Source organism: Diabrotica undecimpunctata, chromosome 1, assembly GCF_040954645.1.
Source record: "Diabrotica undecimpunctata isolate CICGRU chromosome 1, icDiaUnde3, whole genome shotgun sequence".
NCBI classification, from domain to species: Eukaryota; Metazoa; Arthropoda; class Insecta; order Coleoptera; family Chrysomelidae; genus Diabrotica; species Diabrotica undecimpunctata.
In genome coordinates, this window is record NC_092803.1 from 168,393,488 (window position 1) to 168,418,122 (window position 24,635).

Consider the following 24,635-nt stretch of genomic DNA (forward strand, 5'->3'; position numbering starts at 1 on the left):
ATATGTCTCTTAGTTCCTTATCGATTGCTTATCAACAGCTTTTCCTTCGTCTTAGTCTTTTGGAAACCACAGGAAACACCAGAAATTACCAGAAATGAAGAACTTAATACATATAAATGTACAGGAAAATCGGAAAATACTTGAAAATCTGAAAATAGTTGAAAATCTGAAAAATCATAAAATCTGAGAACAGAAAAGCAGCAGGTAAAGACGGGATACCAAACGAATTACTGAAATATTGTGGAGAAGCAACGACAGAACAATTAACAACATTAATTAACAAAATTCTAAATCACACTAAAATACCGGAAGAATGGAAAACGAGCGGACTAATTCTACTATTCAAAAAAGGAAATAAAAACAGCTAGAATACTACGCTAAAACTTACAACTAAAATTTTACAAGTGCTAATAAATCAGAGGATAAGTTCAACAGAGTTTTTGTAGTGGAAGATGGCGTTGGCGTGGATTTCGTAAAGAAAGCGTTTGACAGAGTAAGACTCAAAGATGTAATCCATTTTCTGTATAATAGAGAAGTTCCCCTAAATATTATAAAAACTATCGAAAACATCTACCAAAACAACAAAATGGAAGTCATAATAGATAGACAACTTACAGAACCTGTAAAAATAGGCAGCGGAATCAGGCAAGGGGATTCATTGAGCCCCATGCTCTTTATTTAATCATGGATGAAATCATTAAAAACATTAACAAAGGAAGAGGAATTCTATTACGCCGACGACGCAATATTGATAGCCCAAGATGAAGATAGTCTGCAAAGACTAGTCCATAGATTTAATATAATGGCAAAAGAATTAAATATGACAATATCATCTCAGAAAACTAAAACAATAGTAGTCAGCAAAGAACCAAACAGATATAAAATAGAATGAATGGACACAAAACAGAAAAAAAGAGTGGAATAACCACATAAGCAGAATGGAGGAGACCCGTGTCGTCAAAATAGTAAGAGATAAGTCACCAATCGGCAGAAGAAGTATCGGACGACCGCGCAAAAGATGGAATGACAACCTTCCATAGAGGTATTAATGCGCCAATGAACAAGCAGAATTGCTTATAAAGAGGAAGAAGAAGAAGAAGTGTTGTGTAGTTTAGTGGTATGCTCATGCCTATGTTGGTATATTTTTTCTTTCATTTTCTTTTTTTAGACACATCTTGAATATCGTTGGCAATATACACAATATCTGTCTCAACTCTTCTGTACAGGCGTTACTTGACTACATAATACGTATTTGTTTGCTGTGGTATTCTTATTCAATAGCTTGAGTGGGCTTCATATTTATATTTATTTCCTGTAATGCCTTCTACAGATTGCATATGAATACTGTACATTTTTGTAAGGTCAACAATATCAGATCTTCTTATTGTGAATAACCCCGTGTTCGAATATATGAGGTAGGAAAAAGATATGGTGTATTTTCGATCTGTCTGCCTGAAATCCAGCTTGTTCTCCAGCTTGCAGTGGCTGGTAATCCAGTTCTATTTCGAGTATAGCCATCTGAAATTTCTCTCTGTTAATGCATCAGTGAAAAAATTATCTGTGTCATCATCGTCTTTCGCCCGTACTTTGGGAGTTTTGAGGGTATGTTTCCTTTTTCTTTTTCTTAGCCTTCTCTCGTCAATTTTTGAACATAGGCCTCTCCCAACTCCTTCCATAGATCTCTCTCCTGACCAGCATACTTCCAATTTGTTCCGGCTATTCTTTTTATGTCGTCCACCCATCTCGTCTGTGGTCGTCCACCGCTGTAATGTCTCCAATGTTGTATTGTGGCGTTCCAACGTTTGAGTTTGACGTTCCTCTTTTTATCTGACAGTCGTATACCTAACATTGCTCTTTCCATTGTCATTTCTGTTGTGGTTAGTTTATTCATATTTGCTTTGGTTAGAGTCCAGGTTTGACATCCATATGTCATGATAGGAAGAATGCATTGGTTGAACACTTTGCTCCTTAAGTATTGAGGTATTTTGCGGTTCTTCAGCATCCAACTGAGTTTTCAAAATCATGCCCATGCTGGTTTTGCTCTTCTAGTGATTTATTGTTTTTATTTTTGTCATATTCATTTTAAGGCCGGCCTATTAGGAGCTTTCTGCAAGTTCCTTCATCATTATTTGTAATTCTTCGAATGTTCCCGCTATATTCACGATGTCGTCAGCGATCTGAGGTGGTTTAACTTGTTGCCATTAACGTTGCTGACATATGTTGACTAATTTATAGCTTTAAAGACGTCTTCTAGGGCTACATTAGAAAGCTTTGAAGATATTACGTCGCCTTTTCTAACTCCTCTCTTAATGGGGATGGGCTTTGCATTTTCGTCTAGTTGTTAAGCAACAATGAAAAAGCAACTATAGTTGCTTTTTCATATGTATTATGTATTAGTTGCCTATATCTCGAATATATTCAACAATTATTAATAGCCTATTCTACAGCCCACATCTCGACACTATCAAATGGCTTTTCATAGCCTAAGAAGGTAAGAAATATGAGTAGTTGGTACCCATTTGCCTTCTCTATCAGCGTTCTCATTGTCAGCAGATGGTCTGATGTGTTTCCTTTGCGAAAGCCAACCTGTTCAACCGGTTGGTAATTATCCATTTTGTAAGTTAATGTATATTTCCTTAACCGAGAGATTTTCCGTTTTTTTTATTATATTTTATATTCTTAGCAATTGTGTACTGTTCTTGTTTGGATAATATCTTTATCTAGAAATGAACCTTGTAGAAAGGGCAGTTTTGTAAAAAAATATATTTACTTTATTGAGGGTTCACTACAATGCCTAAATTTTTTCGTTTAAATTTCACTGATAAAGCACCAGCCGGCAAGACTTTTTACAACTGGTTTGCATAATTTTGCGAATTCGTAATGAATCTAGTGAAGGTCGACCAAAATCAGTCGTGAAGGAGATAGTCTAAGATTGTCATTTGCATATTGGAGACAACAATACATTTAATTTTGCATTGACATTTAATTTCAAGTGGTTTATCATATATCAAGAATATCAAATCTCGTCTTTCGACACTTAGTGTTAACTAGTAACTAGAACAGTAAACATATTCTTCATCACACATAGGTAATAGCTGGTAACTAAATATTTCAACATAGATGAGTGGAAAAGACTATTCGTAGAAATATAAATTTAAACGAGTTTATAACTAAAAATAAGAAATGAAATTTAAGAAAAAGATATACATATGGTTTTTAACGTTCTTCGCACTCTTTCGATACTCAATTGCCACTGTCCTTTGTCCGCTCACTAATCGTTTTTCGACTCTCTCTCTCACATTTACGACTTAGATCTTTCAATACAGTTTTTTCTTGGTCGTTCTGTTTTTCTATGTCCTCTAGATTTCCCCATCAGGAATTATTCGTCTCGGTCGTCCTGCGAATCTTCTCCACAGTCTTAAAACTCTTTCTGTCTTAGTACTTTTTCCGGATTTTTCTTTTTGTGGCCACATCTCAAGTGACTATACCCTAAATAACCATAATGTATATTGTTTTTTTTCTTTTGAAATGTTTTGGTCCAAATTATATTGTTCCCTTGATAGTGTAACAAAAATGAGGAATGTGGGGCAAAAATGTGCAGTGTAGAAATAGGGTAAACTCTAAAATGTACCTTTATACACCAACGAACTAATATTTGGAATAACAGAAGATGGAAGAGATTAGATAGAAATAAATTATGTAAAGGAAATAAATAAAGGGTATATATGAATTTTAAAATATAATAAAATTAATGCTGGCTAGCGACTATGCAGGAGAATGACCACTCGACACTCAAAGAGGGATTCAGCCAATTTGCATGCCCTACAGAGACCGTAAGATATAAGAACGAATGACAAGAAAACCACCAAGAAATAAACAGATGAAAGATAAAGTTGCTCTACTGAATGTTTGGGCGCCAGGAAGTTAAATGTTTTCTTCCGAGATATCTTGTATTGCTGAAATATGAAAGATAGGGACTAATTGAAATATTGAATTGTTTTAACCCAACTTTAATAAATACCAATTTTATGTACAGACTATTTTAAACACTTATATATGACCCATCACCTCTTATGTACAATTAACTTATCTATATTTACAGTAAAATCCCAGAATGTAATGATAAACAATTTCCCCCCCTAAAGTACCTATTAATGTTAAATTTTGACAGAGGTTATACTCAATAATTATGTATAAATAATATAAAATAAAATATAAGATAATATAAATATAAAATACTACTCACTAATATAATAGTTTAGTTTTCGTTTAATAAATGTTTAAGTTTGAAATTAAATGAACCTCTCCGGATAAGTGTGCACACGATAACCTGATGAAGAGAGATTCAAGGGAGAGTCAAAATCTCATCCCTTGGTAGACAATAAATAATTTAATTAAATTGTACTGACTATTGTTTTAGGAAAATTGAATGTAATTATTATTAAGGATATAAAAGTTAAAACCTTGAAGAGGATGTAATGTTATTAAAGATATTTAAATAAGAAACAAAAAAATAAAACTAAGTTCTTCCAGCCGGTTTCCGTAGGTTTCCCTGGAAGGTCCTCTGGTGAAGAACTAGCTGCAGGTGGGTAAATTTACTCCAAACCTGGGTTCCATATAAAAAAAAGGAGGTACTTTAAACCAAGTCCATTAAATTCTTCTTAAAAAAAAAACCATAAACTTAAAATTCTTCTTCCCCTTGTCTTAATAAATTTTCCATACAAAAAAAAATAATTATTCTTCCCTGACTTGCACTGGAATCCGTAAGTAGGCTAAAAAAACAGTTGTGTAAAAGTCCTTTGTTCATACAAGAAAGTAAAGAAAAACCAAGAAGGTCAACAGGTTGCTTTAAATTAAAATAAAAACTATATTGTTTTTCTGTAAAAAATAACCTTGGGATGGTATGACAATGTTTTATAGGATATATTAAATAGATAGGTTTTCAGAAAGCATGGTCTATATATATTATAGAATAGAAAAAAAAGGAAATATTAGCCGGTTTAACGGTATGGAATTGAAATAGATAATTGTTGGTTTTCATCTTTGGAAAGAAATAAAGTTTGAGATAATGATAAAATCTAATACTTGTAATATATTTAGGTATTAATGAAATAAGTGAAATAGGACATATATAAGATAGAATAGATAGCTAGATAGCTAAGAATATATATCGAGAGCGGATTAAAATAGATTTGAATTTCACTAACAATGGCGGATGATATGACATGTTTTTACACATAATTTATTTATAACTTTAAACTTACCGGCTGAGGTGGTCCAAAATTAAAGTACTTTCCCAAAAAAACTAAATAACAAATGGCTTCTTCCAACACAACAGCTTTTCCACAAAAAAAAATAAAAAATAAACTTAAACCCAATTCATGAAAATGGCACCTACAGCCGCCTTGAACAAACGATGTTCACTCCACGAGACCCCAGCAACAAGTGATTTCACAAGCTGTCGGTTGAATGTATTTTCAGAATTTCACCGCTGAGGGCGCAGTTTAATGCCAACCTCAGAAAATAATATTCACTGGGAGTTATTTAAATATTTGGTTTAAGAATATTTCAAAAATGAATTTAATTTATAATTAAATTAAAGGATTCCAGTGACAAAAAGGTAAATGGTTCTTTAAGTAACGGACTCGTTACAATAGATATTGCTTTATTTTTGTCACATTGTTGTAGGTAATAAAGGTTTTCTCATAAAATATTTAATTTTTTAGTGCTATATCAAATATATGAGAAAACAAAAAAAATACCTAAAATTATTTTCTATTAGAATATCGAAAAATGACCGGTATTCGAGGTTATCTAATAATGACTCTAAATTGTTCTAATTGGAGTACTAGTTCATATAATTTTGTTTATTCTACAGTTTTATTTTGAAATGAATGTTTTAATTAAAGCATTTATACAACATTTCAATGCAAGGTCACGTTACGGAACAAATTCTGTTTTTATATTAATAATAAACGAGTTTGTCGCAAGAAAAACTTATTTAATATGACTTAAACAATTCTTACTCCTTTGTATTAAATATTTTTGATGAAGAAATTGCTAGTGTTGTATTTGAAGAGGTATAAAAAATGTTTACACTGTAGAAACTTGATCTCTGTGAGATAATTTCTGAGAAACCCTGCATAGAGCTAGACCTTTTGTATGCAAATGAGACCGCCATCCAGATCGCTTTTTTTTGGATGGACAAGATTTGATTTGACAAAGTTAAAAACGCAAAAGTTAAAGGCGCAAAATTTTTACGGGCCATGCATTCATTTTTTTCGAACCCTGAGAAAACTAATAAGTATTTTTGAAAAAATTTAAACGCAGAATGAAAGAATACATTATTACTGAGGGCCGAAAGTCACTGAAAACTTCTATAATGCTTATTTTAATAAGTTACAAGGGTGAAAAAAAAAGAGGAAATGTAGTGTGATTTTTAATTTCAAATATCTCATTCAAAAAAACTTTTTGTTTGTTCTAAGGAAATTCTAAGGACTTTCAGGCCTCGGAAATAATGTAATCTTTCATTCTCCGTTTAAATTTTTCAAAAATATTTGTTAGTTTTGTCAGGATTCGAAAAATATGAATGCATTTAAAAAGCATTGGCCCGAAATTTCGCGCCTACGTTCTTAAGTAAAGTAAATGTGAAATTATTGAAGTAAAACATTCAAGAAGAAATACAAATTAGAGTATTTAGGTAATAAAATGAATCCGTTTAAACAAAAGATATCCGACAAAAATTAAAGATAAAATAGTAAAACATATAGGTATGGATATCTTACAAATACTATAAATAATTGTTATCAATGCTTAAGTTTATTTTTTTTTAAATGTGGCTGTAGTTATTTTACTTATTTATGTACGTAACATGACAGGAAATATATCGAGTGAGTCGACAGATTCAGAGACCTCGGAACTATCCCTAACTTTCAATGGTACCACGCTGAAGAAATTAGGTGCAGGATCGAAATTGCACGATCCACATTTATCAAGATGAGATCCTAACTGTGCTGCAGTAACCTGAGTTAATAGACCAAGATGCGAATAGTGAGGTGCTACGTTCTCTCAGTAGTACTATATGGTGTCGAAGGGTAAAGTATTTGGCAAAAGGGGACTAGGACGTGTATCTCACCGCTGAAAAACCTCCGACAATGGTTTGGAATGACCTCGGTCAACTGTTTCGAAGAGCGGTCAACAAAATCATTATAGCTATCGGGAGGATCGCTAACACCCGAACCGGATAAGGCACTGAAAAAGAAGAAGAACATGACGCCAAGTAACGTTCTAATAGATGAAGTCAACATTTTTTATTTTCTAAAGAAAGTTAAAAACAATTGGACCATCTTCCAGAAATTAGTTGTGATATTTTATTCTTGTGAATCTTTTACATATATCTTAGGCTATGTGGTATTTATTTACATTTATTATAAATTCCTTTTGTAGGAGTCACCATCCTTAAGGAAAAAGGCTCTTTCTATGGTCTGCTTTGATTACTTTTTTTGTCGCTTTTACTTTTTATACTTTTGACGTTGGCTTTTTTTATATTTTGATTAAATCACTACGAATCCTTTTTTCATGATTTTTGTCAAATTTTACCCTTTTACACATTTTCTTAACATTATTGTGTATTTTCTTAACATTATTGTGTAGTTAAAATCAACAATGAAGGCAACATACCACAGGATTGGCTGAGTCGCTCCAATACCAAAGAAGACTAAACCTACGAAATGTGGCGAATTTAGATTTATTAGTCTGATGTGTCACGCACTTTCGATTCTTTTGCGAATAATTCAAAACCTCTCACTCCGTTTATTCGAAAGCCAAATCCCTGATGAACAGTTTGGCTTAGGAAATGGCTTAGGAACCAGATATGCTTATGCGTGTTCTCTTAGTTCTACGTGAACTACGAAAAAGCATTTGATCCAGTTTAACATGACCTACTTTTTAAATGAATGGAAATGACAGGATTGGATAACTATGATTTAAGACTACTAAAATATCTATATTATAACCAAGTAGCATCTATCGAAAATGGACACGGTTGCACCAAGAAAGTGCCCATACAAACAACGTGAAGTACGACAGGGCTTTGTATTATCGGCAAATATTTTTAATATATATTTCGAGGAAATATTCAAGGAAGCCGTGGATGGCAGACAAGAAGGAATAAAAATTGGTGGAGAAACAATTAATAACTTCAGATATGCTGATGATACAGCGATTCTTACAGAAAGTGTAGAGGACCTTCAAACACTACTAAACTTGATAAATGAAGCAAGCCGTCGGAAAGGTCTGAAAATTAATAGTAAAGAAAACAAAATGGATGACAGTTGGCAAAATAAATATAGGTCAATAGCAAATTTAGATAGATGGGCAGAAACTAAAAAGTGTTGTGTCATTTTAAAAAAATATCTAGGCAGCTGGTTAAAGACAAATGCAGACTCTGATAATATCTCAGGAGATAATAACATGGATTGAAATATTACGTAAACCATTTCTGACATGGAAACGACTTCTGTAGAGAGAAATATGTCATTAAATCTTCGTAAAATGGTTTTGAGATGTTTATGGTCCTATTTTATGGCTGCAAGCCATGAGCTCTAAAAGTAACAATGTTGAACAAATTATAATGCTTTGAAATGTGGTGTTACCACCGGATTCTAAGAATATCGTACACACTTCCAACGAGAGTATTATCAGAATAATGGACATTGAACGTCAGCTGCTGAAACCGTATGTAAAGAGAAGAAAAACGTAGAGTATTTTGGATACATGATTACAGGTTTCAAATACCATTTACTTTGCCTTATCATACAGGGAAAAGGGGAAGGCAAAAGACGGATAGGTCATTAAAAGCTATCTATATTACGCAATCTTGGACAATGGTGCGAGATGACATCAGACTAAGAACTATTTCGCACAGCAGCTGATAGAGAAACGTTCCAAGAACTTATAACATGATGCTGTTCTAATAACGGACTAAGCATAAATACAACAAAGATAAAGTTACTTTTGGTTAGTAAACAAGACCTCGGTGCTATACAACTAATTGTCAATAATGAACGGATAACAAAAGTTAACCATTTTAAATACGTAGGATGTTGGATAAACGAGACACTAAATCCGGATGAAGAAATTAGAACTCGTATAGAAATTGCAAGAGGATCATTTATGAAACTTAGATCAATTCTGAGCAATTCTCAGCTGAACTTACAGCTGAGAATTAAGTTCCTAAAATGTTATGTGTATCCTGTATTACTGTATGGATGTGAAACCTGGATTATGAAGGTTAACATGATGAATAATTAGAAACCTTCGAGATCTGGTTATATCGTAGAATGCTCAGAATATCATGGGTTCAACACATTTCAAACAGAGAAGTTTTGGACAGAGTAGGTCAAGGTGAAGGCGACTTAATAACGATGATAAAAAAGAGAAAACTCGAATGTCTGGGGTATATAACGAGAGGAAGCAGATACAGGATAATGCAGTTGATACTCAACGGAAAGATCGACGGAAAAAGAGGAATTGGTAGGAAGAAATACTCATAGCTCCGAAACCTTCGTCAATAGACTGGCTTATCAGCAAACGAATTATTACATGCCGCGCAAGATCGAGAACGATATCTGCAAATCGTCATGGAAGCTACCCACGCCTAAAACTTGGGCACGGTACTCAAAGACAACGTTTGATTATAGACATAGTACTTAAAGGGGAAGATATTGTTCATAAACCATAAGATTATTTGTGGTTTAAACGTTTGAATGGTCTTCTTCTTGTTCTTCTTTTTATATAGACATGATGACTCTATCTGTTTTTCAATGTGCTTACAGTAAGTTGTCGTTCCATCGTTTTCGTGGTCTTCCCACTGATCGTCTTCCTATTGGGGAACCATCTCTTGACGTCTTTACTACTCTATTTGTTGTCATTCGGCTTATATGATCGTTCCATTCTACTCTTCTATTTCTTACACAGTTCTTGATGTTCTCCACCTTGCATCTACGTCGTATATCTGTACTTCTAGCTCTGTCCCATAGTGTCTTACCGTCAATTTTTCTAAGTGTTGTTATCTCTGCTGTTTCTAACATCCTTTTTGTCCTCTCTGTGTCATGTCTTGTTTCTGCCGCGTATGTTATTATTGGTCTGATGACTGTTTTGTAAATTCTGTCTTTCGTTTCTTTCCCGATATTTTTATTTCTCCATATTGTTTCATTTAGGCAGCCTGCGCTCTGTTTGCTCTATTCACTTGATCTTCCACTTCGTTTTCGAGGTTTCCGTAGCTAGATAATGTGAATGTAACGTTTGAATGGTAAATGTATATATTTTTAGTAATTTAAACTTAATGTTAAATCCTGTTTTTGATAAATGATTCATTACTATCATGTCACCAATACTAATAATATTTGTAATAAAATTATTGGATAAAAATAGCACCCTTTATAAGATCCCGTTTTTCTTAACTGAGTTTAATATAAAGGAAGAATCAATATCGAAGTTCAAGTCTCGCTTAGAATACGTCCTTACGGAAATTCCAGAAAATGAGTGAATTAGACATCCGAAATTTAAAGACATATCTTGAGATATCTTGAAATCTAAATTAAAAGTATTGTCTGTTGTACGCCAATGACAAAAAGTTCTCCACGGTTTGCGGTGAAGGGCTTGGCAAAGATTTTACCGAGATAGCATTATGGTATAATTGTGTATGTGGGAAGATGCAAGATTTATTCTATTATTAGCTTTCTGTGTTTTGTTCGCGGTCTCGTAACTTTGCCTTCTCTGGACACGAAAGATGCAAACAACGAAAACAACCAACTTTTTGTCCTCTTCTTTTCTTCGGTGCCACGGCGGAAACGTCATAGGCGTCGGAGAAAATACAACATTCAATTATTGGATATGTCAAAGATGGAAAAGCTCGAAGGAATTTAATTGAATAGAAAGTTGACAGATGAAAAATGATAAAAATACGAGGGAGATTGATATGTTTTCGAGTGAAAATGGAAAAATGTGTTAATATAAAAATAAAAATTGTTTCGGGCGAATTTGAAAAACAATACAAACCTAGCGGAAAATTTCTCAAGGCCAATGAATTTCAAGTTGATTTTTTTATTTCATATGATTTTTATGGCTCACTGACTCTATTCAGCTTTTTGTACCGTTATGCCAGTGATTATCGCATAATCGTACAAAATTGCTTGACATTACCTTAACAAGGTATTTTAAAGAAGTTATCAATGTTGTCATTACAAGTTGAATAATCGTAAACAATCAAATTTGTTGTAGAAACAATAATATTTCGTGAGAAAACTTCAGTAGTATTAAAACACTAATTGATTCCCAACAATGGCGACTAATAACGGTACTGAATTATAATTAACTAATGAAACTATGAGAATTCCATTATTTCCTTTCTTATTCACAATAAATGTTTCGTATTCAGCCTTATAATGAAATAGAAAATTGAATAAAACAATTAAATCTGTTATGATTGCACACGCAAGTCACGTATATTATGCGTGTGTAGACTTTTCCTACCCAATTGGTTTTACATCATTGATTGGCTGTTTAAATTTATCTTGTGATGACTATACTTGTTTTCTTGTGCGTTCATTATTTATTATCTTCAATACTTTCAGCTGTGCTTACGGTGTCTTTTGTGTACCTTATAAAGGTGACATAGCTTCATCATCCAGCCTTAAAAGTCCACTTCTGAACATAGGTGTCTTCGTCGTATTTTCAAGCTCATCCATCTTGCGCCACTCTCATTCAGTTTTTATTTTGTCTTCTTAAATCGTCAGCCCATCGTGTAGGTGGTCGACCGACGCTTATCTTGTCTTCCCTTGATCTTCATTCCAATAACCTCTTTGTCCATCGCCCATCCGTCATTCTAGCTATGTGTCCTGCCCATCTCCATTTTAGTCTGGCTATCCTAACCTTGATTTTTCTTCGGATCTCTTCGCTTTTTATTTTGTCTCGCAGAGTTATTCCTAACATGTATCGCTCCATTATTCTCTGTGTAACTCTTAGTTTGGTAGACGAGGTAAGTGTTTCTGCTCCGTATGTCAACACTAGGAAGGCGCATTGATCAAATACTTTTCTCTTCGGGAATGTAGGCAGCTCACTTTTAAAAGTTTCTTTCAGTTTTCCATATGCTGCTCACCCATGACCAACTCTCTTCAGTCATGGTCTGATTATCCCGATATAGCTTCAGTTAATGTTAATTCCTTTTTTCATATTCTCAAGCCAGTGACTTGACTGCCCAAAAAATTTGTTTTGAATAATATATTGAATATATGAGAAGAAATTAGCCAATAACCTACCATATTGGCCTTTGCCGATTCCAGCCTGGAGGTAAAACGCCAACATTGCAGGAAAAAAAAAACTTGAAAGTTCGCGTAAGAAGATGCGCTAAACCACTAAATTAAGACTATCATTTATCAGGATCACAGAGAAGTGCCTATCAGTTATCAATAAATCAGAATAACTCAGCTAGCCATGTGCCGGTCAACGTTGGGACTAACACTAAGACATGAAGTCTTAGTGGACCGGGACACGTTGCTACAATCAATAACGCTAGGCTATTAAACCAGATTTGATGCATATAAAGATAGATATAGACCTCGAGAGTAATGTGCACGGCTGCCATTGAGAGTATTTCAACTGGATGTATATTTTGTATATTTGAAGATATCAGGAGCTGTGGAAACGACTCACGGAAGCCTTTGTCCATCAATGAAATAGTAGATGTGAGATGATGATGGTAGATTCGTATCAACTGACTTATTTAAAGGAATTTTGCACGTTACTAAACTAATTAGGATATTATAGACAATTGGTAGGCAATTTTATGACACCATAGTTTTCTCAAAATATAAACACTGTCACTGGAATGGAATACCAGAGTGATCATGATCATCCCAGTACACAAAAAGACATATCAACGTCAATGCAAAAATTATTGGGCAATAACATTGCTGAATGTATCCTACAAGATACTATGAAATATCGTATATTAGAGACAAAGACCATATATGGAACAAATAAGAATCAAACAAACAAACCAGATCCTAGAAAAAAAAACTAGTAAGTTCAATATAGACAAACGCCATCTTTTCATTGATTCTAGAGGTGCTATGATGATAACATCAAAAGAAAATTTCTGATCCAAACACTGAAAGAGTTTAGTAATGTAATACAGCTCATTGCAAAGTAAAATAAACATTTAGTATTACAAGTACGTAGCAAAATTCGAATTCAAAACAAACCAACAGATACAATCCATGTTAGAAATTGCCTACGACAAGGATATGCCTTATCCTGTATACTATTTAACATCACATTAGAGAAAATAGTCTGAGATTCAAAAGTCAGCCCGAGAGAGACAATAATAATAAAAAGTGTGTAAATATTAGCGTTTTCAGATAACGTCGATGTCACATGTAGTCATAGCAATTTCGGAATATTTTGGAAAAAAAAGAACTGTAACAAAAGATTGAAATATTGGTATTTTGAAATAATTTACATAAAAAAATCAAATTTGTATTAATAATAAGACGTATATAAAAGATATCTCCAATATATATACGTGAATGCACCATTGGCAGATATGTTAAATACGAGCCTGAACTAATCGTAGCTTCAAGTGATTTTGTTAGAAAGCCAAGTTATAAATATTGGGGAAATCTGCAATCAAAATATCAATGTGTATCAATTGTACGGCCTAACGTTTTCGTGAATGGTTATTCACTTTTTCAGGGCTGAAATAAAGAAAGTATCAGTTATCCATAATTTATCCTATGCAAAATATTAGTTGTATTACCAATACGCTGAATTGTAGAGCTAAGGCCTTCCAAGTTACAAAGGATATGTAAAAAAGCAAATAACTTTTTGTTGGAAAGAAAAAAACCAACACAACACTGTACCCAGGAATATATGGCTTGGTAACGATCTGTTGAAGTCTATCTCAAGGAACCAATTTCACAAATGCATACGATAAACATTTTGTACTAGATGTTTAATTTTTCATTTATTTTAAAAACTAATGAATAGTTTGAATATGTAGTTGTTTTAAAAGCTCGGTATTATACTGAACGCATGCTCAAGGAATAGGTAAAAAAAATCTAATTCTCTATAGATAGACGTACCAGTACTCCGTTGAGTGTGAACGAAAGGTATTGTTAAAAGTATTATTCAAATTTGTTTTCTGTATATACATATTACGTATGAATGTACTGCAATTAGTGTCATATTTCATAATTTCATTTCTTTTTTTTAAGTAATGAAATTGTCAACTATACTGGCGACCAAAAGTTATTTTAATATAATGAGGAATATTGGATCTTGTTAGTGTATTCTACCTCGTAATTATCATTAATTCTATGCATTCTCAATTAGGTTGGAGTCATGTAAGCTCGATATATGGGTTGTATCTGATCGGAGTAAGAGATGGTATATTATATTACTCAGATTCTTAATATCACCTTTAACATTGATAGCTGTTTAACTAATGCACAACGGTCTTAAGGCGTAAATCACTTTTGTGGAAAGTGATCCTAGATTTGGGAAGTTGAGAAGTTTGACCAATATACGATCTATCACATGAAGAATAGGGAATGCGGTATACAATATTACTAACCTTATCTTTTTGTTTTATCCTTAATTTTTGAAAAAATTAGAAAAAGTTCGGTTAGTGAACCCTCCTATTAAAAAACGCATTACTGCCTAATTAGTATAAATACAGCATGGGAACTAAAATAAAAATGATGGTATTAACTAATTCAACTAGGAGAATTTCATTATTTTGTTAATTTTGTATTCCACCATAGAATGAAATGGAAAATTAAATAAAATCATGAAATCTATTATTGTTTCACATGCAAGTCACGTATAGGCTTATGCGTACAGCACATCCGATTTAATAAATATTTAATTTATGTGCGAGATAATCGGCACGAGTAGAGGACAATTACACCTTGGAGTCAAATTAACGTTAATATAATATTGGATGTGTCAGAGAGCCGCTGTTGGTCGTAATTATTATATAAACCACATCTGGCGAGCTGAGTTTTAATGTATCTATATAAATTTGATCAATGCTAATGCTGTCATTGTTTGCTTTTACAAAGCGGAAATCACTAGCAAATATTTTAAAAGTAATATTTTCTATAGAATAATTAATGATATTGGTGCTCTTTAATAGTGGGATCGGTCAAATTAATAATTAAAGAAATATAATGTGAAGATCCGGAATATACTATCAATAAAAGTGGTTCACATCTGAGCTAAATTAAAAGGTTAGCAATCTCAGCTTAGAAGTAGGTATATACAAATTTTTCACAGAACTAGACTCTACAGGCCGTAGAAAAAATGGTTTTTAATCCGTTTAATGGCGATATTTAAGATTTTATATCGTATGGAAAAATTTAACGTAAATTGGGACATAAATTATTCTTTTATCTTTGGATTATCTGATCAAAAGACATTGTAAAAATATTATTTTAAACCATAAATTTTATGGTATTCTGTTGCTGCGAAATGATTAAACTAATCGTATGCTGTGCTGCACTGTTTACTGACAATTATATATTTTATCTTCGTGTGGTGATGTACTAGTTAAATTTTCCTATTTTAGGTTATACTGATTTTAATCCCATTGAAAACATGTCCTTTGCTTCCTACTCTCTCCAGGAACTTAACTCGCCCATCAATGGCTATTCGTAATAGATTTCTTCCTCGGCGATTATCGCCTGAGAGAAACTTACATTAACCATCTTAATCTATGCTCTTTACTGGTATCCTAGTCTAGTCCCAAAATATTCAGATCCAAGTATTTTTTGTTACCATGCATTCATATATATATACAAGGATTTCCACACTTTTCACTGTATTCCTTCACTCAACCGTTTTCTCCAATTTTTCCTGTTTAGCCAGTCCCCTTCCTTTAGGTTTCTTCTACTCATTGCTTCGTCCACCTCATCTCTGAAAGATCTTCGGGGTCTGCCTCTCTTTCTTCTTCCTATCGGGCTCCACTCTGTTATTCTATTTATCCACCGATTTTGGTCTGCTCTTCTGACATGTCCGTACCAGGTTAACCTCTTCTGTTCGATGTAGTCTATTATGTCGGAGTTCATGCCCATTCTCCTCTTAATCTCCATGTTATTTATCCTATCTCTTCTTGTTACTCTGCAGCTTCTCATTAGAAATTCCATCTCTGTTGCTCTTATTTTGTTTTTGGTTTTCTTATTTATTGTCCAATTTTCACACCCATAAGTGAGGATACTTCTTGTAATGGTATTATATATTTTTTTCTTTGTTTTCATGCTGATGTTCTTATCCCATAGTACCGGGTTCAATTTTCGTATGCAGTCTCTTGTTTGTCCTAGTCTATTTTTTATATCTTCCTCCGTTGTTCCTTTGTTTGATATTATGAAACCTAAATACTTATACTTGTCTGTTCCTTTGATTTGTTTACCTTCGTCTATTTCCAGCTGTTTTATTTCTGTATTCTCCGTTGTTAGGTATTCAGTTTTCTTTAGGTTTATTTCCATCCCATTCTTTGTATATTCCTGCTCCAGTTTTCTCATCATAAAACTGAGGTCATCCTCGTCTTGTGCGATCACTATTTGGTCGTCGGCAAAACTTAGCGTATATAGATATTCGTTCCTTACTGGTATACCCATTCCTTCGCACTTTCTTTTCCATGGTTTCAGGGTTTTTTCCAGGAATATTTTGAACAGGGTGGGGGATGTGGAGCAACCCTGTAGTAGTCCCTTTGTCGTCTTAAATGGACTGCATATTCTATTGCCCGTTTTGATAGCTACTTCGTTATTCTTGTAGAGTGCTTTTACCGCGTTTATTAATCTTCGTGGAACTTCGATGTTTTCCATTGCTTCCCATAGCTTGGTTCTAGGTATTGAGTCATATGCCTTCTTAAGATCAACAAAAGCCAGATGGACGGATCTATTTTTGGCCATTCTTTTTTCTATTAGTTGTTCGACCGTGTAAATGTGATCTAAGCATGCTTTCCCCGCTGTGAAACCTGCCTGGTCTTCTCCGATTTTATCTTGTACATATATTTCTAATTTTTCCTTTATGGTCTTTCCATACAGTCTGCCTATAGACGATATAATGCTGATTCCCCGATAGTTTTCGCAGTTTTTTCTATTTCCTTTCTTGTATATTGATGTCATATATGCTTGGGTCCATTCTGCCGGTAAGTCTTCTCCATTCAGTGCTCTCTCAAACATTTTATGTATCATACGGAATAACTTTTCCGATCCGTTTTTTATCAATTCATTTGGTATTCCGCCGGGACCTTCTGCTTTTTTGTTCTTTAGAGTTTTGATCGTTCTTTTTACCTCTGCTAGGCTTAATTCGATTTCGTCATGTGTGTAGATTTCTATTCCGTCTATTTCTGATTGTTTGAATTCGGGGCGGTCTTCGGTTAGCAATTTTTTATAGTATTCTTGCCATTCGTTTTCTTTGATTTGACCGATCTTGATTTTCTCTGTCTTATTTCTTTGGAGCGATTTTAAGATACGCCATGACTCTGAATTTCTCGTTCCTCCTATGTGCTGTTCTATCTCTGTGCATGTTTTTTCCCATCTTTCATTTTTTTCATTTGCTACTTTTCTTTTCACTTCTTTATTTTTTTTTTCTGTATAGTTCCAAGTCCTCATAGTTTTTTGTGTTCAGGTATTTTATATGAAGTTCTTTTTTCTCTTTTATGCATGTTAGTGTGTCTTCGGTTAATTTCGTAGTTTGGTAGGTGTATTTTTGGTCCGCTTCTCCAAGAGCTTCTAGGGCTACTGTCTTCATGCAGGTTTTTATGTGTTCGTATGTTTGTTCTAATGATTCATACCGAAACTCTTCTAGCTTTTGGTCCAATCTTCGCTTATATAGGTCTTTTATTGAGTCTTCTTCTAATAAATTGATTTTGAATTTATTTTCTTGTGTTGAGCACGTATTGACAGGTGTAGCCGGAGCCGTAACTTGGTCAGACTCTCCCTGGGTCGGTTTCTGTTGGGTCCATATGAAGGGGAATTCCATCCAAGCGATTACTAGTTTGTGATCTGTACCGCATTCTGCGCCTCGCTTTACTCTCACGTCTTTTATTTTTATCGAGCTTTCGTGGTTTACTATAACATAATCAATAATAGACGTCAATTTTCTTGTTTCTTGTGTCCAAGTGTATTTGTGTATGTCTTTATGTTTGTAGAAGCCGTTTGTGATCTTTAAGTTGTTTATTTCGCATAGCTCAATCAATCTCTCCCCGTTATCGTTCATTATATCTTCTCCAAATCTACCAACTGTTCTGTCGTTTTCTTTTCTTCCTGTTCTTCCATTTAGGTCACCGGCGATAATTATTTCTTGGTTCTTCTTTCTCTTTTCGATTTCTTCTTGCAGTTGTTCTATGAATTGTTCTTTTTCTGCAATTGAGCTGTCTTCTGTTGGACCGTATACTGCTAGTAAGATAATTTGTCTTCCGTATACTTTTAAGTTAAGCTTGGCAATTCTTTCGTTTATTGGTTCCCAGTTTCCGATTGCGTGTTCCCATTTCTTTTTCAGTATAATTGCAATTCCTGCTTTTGCCCTTTCTTTCTTATCTATTCCGCTCCAACAGTGAATGACTTCTCCCATTTTTTCGGTACCGTTTTTTTTCTTTTTTGTCTCAGTCATTATCATTATATCTAGTTTCATTCTTTCGAATTCCGCTATTACCTCTTTGTCTTTTGTTCGCCATCCTTGTACGTTCCATGTGCCGAGTGCGAGTTTTCTCTGGCTTTTCTTTCTTTTTGTTGTTGTTGTTTGGTTGAGTTTTGAAGCTGGGCTTCTTTCACTTAAAGCAAAACTGCCCCCCCCCCGTATCCGATGGGGCTCCATCGGATATTTTGATGTAGGCAACATATTTTTGTTGCTCTTCTTTATTTTATGAACTATTATGACTACTCTAGTAATTCCACTACAGTCCACTATTCTATATTATACGTATAGTCTAATGTTGGTTTGTGACTTCAATGATGTGTTATTCCATTATCTGGGTAACCGCTCACTATCAAAATTGGAGGATGCGCCTACACATTTATCCTTCAATAGAGTAGTTTCTTCTGACACATATCTTGACCTTGAGTAATGACTATCTTTACAAAAGTATTAGTATTATATAATTTTATTTTATACCTTCCAAATTGTTGTTTGTTATTCTCAACATATTAGATTAAATTTTATGTGGTGAAAAATCAGTCCATTGGCCGAGAATAATTGGGCCATCATTCAAGCAATAACAACTGATAAACAAAAATATAAATTTTTACTATGCGCGATAACAAAATATAAAATTCAAACAATCACTTATGTTTTAGTATTCCCGTACAGATTTGTTCTTTTCTGACCGACTTTAACATAATCGTGTCGAAATTCCAGGCACGTTTTCATAAACACTATAAAATATAAACATAACATGAAATAAATTGATACGCTCTTCGAGGATTTTCAGCAATGTACGGGAGAGTACAACAAAAGGGGAAAGACACATTTGTGCTATAATTTGGAGCCGCATTGGATACGGGAAGAGCTCGTAAGGGGCACTGGAGCGTTGTGACGTCGACCGACGGGGGATAAACGAAGCTCAGGCCCCGTCTTGCTTCCTTCCGAGACTTCTGGGAAAAGGCAGATACCCGCAGGATATGAAATTTCTTTATGGCCGACTCTGAAACGTATCAGCTGTCTGCGAGGTCAGTTCCATTTACTATGAAAGATGTTGAGCGAATCCGCTATTTATTCTAGGTGAATAGCTTTAGAGTAAAAAAATCAAATGGATTTTTTTTTGTATTTTAAAAAGCTAGTTATTACAATTTTATAATTAATCCGGAACGAATTTTCTGTAAGTAAATAATCAAGTATTTAACCCGATAACCGGTGAGGTGCAATTTCAGTTACATTGATCTTGATGTCAAGTCCCACGGACTCTTTTTTAAAAAATAAAAAAAGATTTAGGTGTTTGAAAAAATTTCACTGAAATAAGTTACAACTGAACTTTAACTAGAACAACTGAACAACTAGAACTTTATTCGCTCATAGGTATTCGCTCCGTGCGTGGCTGACGCGACACCTACCGCCTTCATCTGACTGTTTTGGACCTACCAATTTTCAGGTTAAACATATGACATATGTTTGACATTGTTAAATACAGGCGAAAATGACAATTATTAATAATTAACTTTTTAATTATATTTTTTTCAGTTTATGTACAAAATAAATGTAGTATTAAAAACTGGGTTTCTCAAAATTCATCATAATATATCTTTTTAACCCCAAACGGAAAAGAAAGGGAAAAATCTAGTAGGTACTGGCAAATCATGTTTTTCACGTGAAAGAGCATATAATTAAAAACAGTTATAGTAAAAGGTATGATATAAAAGCTAAAGTTATCATCCACTCTGCAGTTAGCTTGAAGCCTTATAAAATATCATTTAAGGTAAAATATTTAAATATTTCCTATTTCAATTGCATAAAAATGAGATTATGTGATATTTACTTTTTCATATTAATAGCACGGATCCATCTTTTTCTTTTCTCTAATTTATATGCAATCTTTGGGAACCTATAAAAACTACACTTACTATTTTTGTTATTATTAGCACAATTAAATACGCAACATGTATTTGCACACATTTTTGATAAAATTTATGCGTAAAAAGATTCCATGATTCCAATTTTGTCATATTTCGCCGCTACGCACGCTGGCATCGTTTCAAGGTACCCCTACCATGGTCACGCACGGAGCGAATATAAGTATTACATTAAAAAGTTATTACTTTCACTTGAAGGTCGATATTCATGTTCTTCTTCGATATCATTGCCTAATGGATTAGCTTTTTTTGATGTACAAAATTAAAAATAACAGGTTTTATACAAAAATCTTTAATTTTATAACAATTACAAAAGTTAGCAATGGTGTGGTGGAGTCACTGAGACTCTGATTTCTAATTTGAACGTTTTCACAGTACCCTAGCTGAATACCCACTGACTACCAATAGTCCAATAACTACCAATAGTGACTTGAACGTAAATGTGCTTGGGCAAGATTTAAGGTCACCAGAAAAAAGTTACAGCTTCTAATGTACTAGGAGTCTGCGTGACCCCAGCTCACTGGTTACGGGTTAATATTACCAGACTGGAAAACCAACAGTTAGGAAAATCGGGCATAATAATAAATATAATACTACAGGAATAACTGAAACCGTGGTCTGCGCTAATTTGAAGAATGAAAAACTTCCTGTTGGATATTGGGAAAAGGCTCTAGATTAGGAGCTTCATAGAAGGAAGATATGTATAAGAACAGGATTATTTCTACGATTAATTGTTTTTATTTACTTTTTAATCAGTTCATTGTTTATCAAGCACAAGGAATTTTAATTAGGTAGTATACCGGCAGTATATAAAATAAACTTGTTGCCTAAGATTTTTCAACTTCTGAATGTTTTTAATAAAAATTCCATTATGTTTTAAATCACGAGTGCTGCGAAAATAAAGATAACCATTTCAACTCGTGCCTTTTATGACTGCTGCATTCAAATTTATAAATAAAATTTTTGCATTAGTATTTCTTAAGAAATTTAATTCAGCATATGTTTCTAGTTTGCTCCCTATTTTCCGAGAATGCTGTGCAATTGTATTGAAATCCAATATGCTGTTTCATAAATATTATAAATGGGTATGCTTGGTGAAATGAGTCATAATTTATGCGACAAAGGTGACGAAAATTGGAAATTGAATATTAAAGGCTGTATATAAAGGAAGAGTAATCTACAATTAACATATTCGCCAAAATGAAACAAAACGGAATGTTAAAGATTATGTTTTTACGGGATTACGCCACAATTGATTGTAATGAAAATTACACTTTCTTTATAATTGTTATAATAATTTTTAAAAAAATAATCTTTTTGAAAACGATTTTCAGAGTGGAAATCGAAACGTCAAACAATTGTAAAATATAATTTTCATTAAAATCAGCTATGGCTTAACACCTTATAGACTACAAGTCCGTGGGACATTTTTAATGGTTCATTTGACCCAGCATGAATCACATATAAATCAATACTACAATATGTAGGGAAACATGTTCAACAGTGAACCATTTTTTTTGAAAGCTCAAAAAATAGGTAAAATTAAAATTTAAAATACATTTTTTGCGTTTAAATTACAGAATAGAGTTTCTAAATTATTGTTTTAAAGTGTATTTTTAATTTTAACAATTTATGTAATAGATTAGTCTTTGTTAAATGTCATTTGATTGACTGTGGACCAGGGGTGGTCCACAATGAACCATGAACAATTTTACAGTGAACCATTTAATTTATTAGTGAACCAACCATGTAATAATCAAAAACAAGTGGGAAAAAGTATACGATTTTTATTTAGTTAATGTTTTATTACAAAAATGGTGCTTATTAAATAAACAAATTTGAAAAACTTAGTAGCTTATATTAGACATAAAGCATAGAGAGTTAAAAACTTAACGAATGCTCAGCAAGGACACATAATCCCTTGAACAGAAACGTTTCTTGTCTACTTCCAATCCAAGCACTTTTGGATGTTTAAAAATATACTTAATATCTGAAATTTTTACATTTGCTAGATCGGCTTCAATGGGAATTGTAAACTTTTGTTTTTCTCTTCTCATCAATATCTTGTAAAATTTTTGCTACGTAATAAACAGACAGTTTATTTGTAGTAAAGTGTACCAACACAAAATCATCTTTAGGATTTCGTGAAAGAGGAGCAAAGTTTTCATCCAAAATTTCCAAGTCATCATCATCACCAGTCATCATCAGAAGAGCTATCAGAAATAAATTCTTCAGATTCGTTTGTGTCTGAATTAGATTTTCTTTTACGCTTATTTGGTTTTGCAATGCAGCTTTGGTTCTTGTATTAGCAGAATCTGCAAAAATCTGTCTTTTTGCAGTTTCTTTTTTAGCTTTTGCGTTAGCCCGTTCTAAAGCTATTGCATCCTTTACCGGTGTATCTGTTGCTATAACGCTTTTTCTAACATTTCTACGTTTTCTCTTTTCATCACGAGGACCTGCTTTTAAAGGTGGTCATCAGGCTACTAGAACCTTTCTGTGGATGCCGTTTGGAAACAATCTGGTTTTTCGTTTCACCGATTTTTCGTTTAAAGTAAACCTTCCTTGACAATACAATAGTGAACAGAGAAAGTTACTAACGCGATACGTCAAATGCAACAGCCTCTATTTTCAAATAGGTCACATATATGTGCAAGAACGATACTAACTGTACTAACACTTGATGTTCTTCTCAATCTAAAGTCTGAAATTTTCAATATAAATTAATCGTATTAAGAATTTGGCATGTTTTGCATAAAGCTGTGTACCTATTATATTCCAAACGGAAATCCAAAAAGCACCCAAAGAACGTAAGTTATGAAAACTTGAATACCTTATACAACAATATATATAACTTATAAAATGTCATTTGCATTCTTTACCACATGTAGTTTTTGCTTCTTGTTCGTTATTAGTTTCCACAAACATTAGAAATTACCACAATGTATGTGGTTGACAAAGTTTTACCGTACGCTCACAGATTATTATTGTGAGAATACTCTCAACACACGTTTTGTGTTTTTTTTTATTTAAGTGGCATGTACGGCCACAATAACAACATTTCCAAGCCAAGTGAAATCGTGCGAGACCGAATGAATTCAATTTCATTTTTCAAGAGCAACACTTTCGTTTTTACTTCTTTTTTTACTTCTTTCTTTACATCGTGCTCAGGGGCTATGCCATAACAACTTGGATGCACTTAATTTGATTTCGATTAGATTGCAAACAGCATGAGTTTACATGAAATACATGAAGCACGATTCTAGGAAAATAGCTTCATTCTATCAAATGAAATTAATTTTTTTTTGTACTGCGACTAATACCACCTTTTTAAAAAGAAAGTAGAGGCTTGATCGATTGTAATGCATCTTATACACAAAATTGTTATTATTGAATTGAAAGAAAATCAGCGAACAGCATCTCATAAGTGGTTTTGATTCTTCTTCGCACAAGTATTAGTGTAACAAATAATGGGCCTGCGTTGGTGCCAATATAACAAATTTGATTTGAGGTTCGATATAACAACTACTACCACTATCATATTATTGATGACCACTATTATTTTTTCTACCTAATAACTGAACGGGTCAATCTTACCCCATAGTGCTTGAGTTACCCTCGCATTGTGGATATTATAAAAAGGATGCGCTTCGCTGCACTATGCAGCTCCTATGTGTTTTTTTTAACTAATATTTTCCCGGATACTAGATCACTAAAAAGCTCTCATTGAATTGCCTACAATATCGCCAAGATCTAACAACATTTTCGAGCTTTTTTTCTTATGGAATCATTTAATAGTGTTAGCTATTAACTGAAAACATAAAGGAAAAGTAAAAACAATAAAAGTGGAACATACCTTAGAAATTACAAGGTAAGAAAGAAAGGAAACCAAAACAGTCCATAAAACTTCTAGAGAAGACAAATTAAAGATGATCTCTAAGAGAAATTTTTTCTTATATTCGACAAATGCGTAGTGCAAATGATCATCCTTCGCCAATAGATTTTAAA

General features: G+C 33.4%; 1 protein-coding gene and 1 long non-coding RNA gene across 6 annotated transcripts in view; one reads left to right on the top strand and one right to left on the bottom strand.

The window, feature by feature from the left end:
- The window catches only part of RapGAP1 (Rap GTPase activating protein 1), a 738,255-nt gene that overhangs the window by 662,808 nt on the left and 50,812 nt on the right, over nt 1-24,635 (top strand). The gene's annotated exons all lie outside the window — the stretch shown is intronic.
- On the bottom strand, nt 3,995-5,636 carry LOC140432528 (uncharacterized). Its single transcript, XR_011949812.1, has 2 exons — nt 5,265-5,636; nt 3,995-4,772 (listed from the first exon to the last, which is right to left on the bottom strand). It is a non-coding gene; the product is annotated as an uncharacterized lncRNA (long non-coding RNA).